Genomic DNA, 1713 nt, shown 5'->3' on the forward strand with positions numbered 1-1713 from the left:
TGATAGTAGACAATGTAGCCTACATTGCCCCTCTTACGTTAAAAAAAAAACTTCAATTGATGCCTTACTTTTATAGTCCACATACTTAACGTATTGTGATAATGATGCTACCCGAGAACGATTATGTACATTATGCTTTTACTCCAAAATTTCAAAAGAATCTCAAATAAAGAAATTTACAACAAAATTGATCTATATTGAAAACAGCTTTAGTCTGATGGCCTAAATTTAAGCCGAAAATGTATATTTTGCAATTAGGTACTTAAAGTAATGTTCAACTTAGGCATAGGTCGATTCACAAGAGCTGAGGCGATATGAATTGTACGAAAGCACACTTTTGTCACTGTGTAAGAAGCCGTTCTTGTACAGAAACTCTTAATGTTTTTGTAAACAAGTAGGGACAAACACCAGATTAATATCTGCCACAGCGGAGCGTGCAAAAAATATCTACACGTCCTTCCGCCCTTGAAATAGAGGGTATATCAGATATTTATGCACGCTTGTTGTGTCAGATATTGGGTGCTGGTGACTGTACATCCTTCTTCGTTATTTAAAAAAAATACATCTACCTAATCTGCACATTATTATGAATCATATTGTATTTAATCATTTGTAATGCATATAATGATAATATCATTCACTCATTCAATTCGTTCGTATCGTCTTTGAATCAACCTGAACCTATAATTTTACTTGGGGATTTCGATATTTACTTTGTTTCTAATCTTATATTTAATTTAAACCGAACAAATACATAAGATTTTCCTCTTTTTGAAAACAAGCTTGACATTGTTAATATTTATTTGCGTCCAGTATGATTTCAATAATAATAATTAATTGTAAAGTACGTAATTAATAATTTAGCTTCAAAACTTATGTACTGATTGAAGTCAATATGATAATGTATAAATGTAGAACTTTTTATATTTTTACGAATTATAATGGACAGTACGGAATTGGGTACAAAAAATGTTGTGTCAAGTTTTTTTATCGAGATTATTTTTACTGTATTTCTGTCTTGATTCCTGCTCTGTTATTGACAATTATTTCTGAAAGGGCAATTCTCCTTTTTATGTACCCAACAGAATGAATAGTTACTGGATTTTTCCGCTTAGCTGTTCAAGTTATAAATAACCCTAGGCCTAGATTATCAATAAAATAAAAAGATGGTGATATAATGAGGACGGATCGCTTAGACACTTTATAATGATTTTGTGTGGGTTAGAGGAGTGATAGCTGCGAAACTTTTTCAGATAAAATTGTGAAAATTTATAATACCTAGGTTTTTGAAAAGAAAGTTGTTATATACTTCATATGACACTAGTTGTTTTATCATTCTCCGTAGAGAAATATAAACATTCAACCAAAAGACCTCCTCTACTGGCGTAGGCATTTATACTTGAATTACAGTTTTACCAAAAACTAGAAAACAAAAAAAATCAAAGCTTCTAACTTCTATTGACATGTTATATTTCATTTTCCCAAAATACATCGATCGTTGTGAGGGATCTACTCGCTGGAAAAAAAAGAATGAACTCGGCCACTACAGTTTCTAGTATATTGTATCTCCGTCTCTGCGTTTATGATTCTTCCCCACTTCCAAAGGTTGGAACAATTTGTCATTTCACCTTTAACACTATCTCTTCTATACTCAAGAGTAGAAAAGGGGACGTATAATAATGTCAAAATGATTTCGACAAATTATTTTGTTAA

General features: G+C 31.5%; 1 protein-coding gene across 1 annotated transcript in view; it reads right to left on the reverse strand.

The window, feature by feature from the left end:
- LOC141441184 (uncharacterized) overlaps window positions 1–1713 on the reverse strand; it is a 5750-nt gene that overhangs the window by 3566 nt on the left and 471 nt on the right. The window lies entirely within an intron of this gene.

This window comes from Choristoneura fumiferana, chromosome 23 (assembly GCF_025370935.1).
Source record: "Choristoneura fumiferana chromosome 23, NRCan_CFum_1, whole genome shotgun sequence".
Lineage (NCBI taxonomy): Eukaryota > Metazoa > Arthropoda > Insecta > Lepidoptera > Tortricidae > Choristoneura > Choristoneura fumiferana.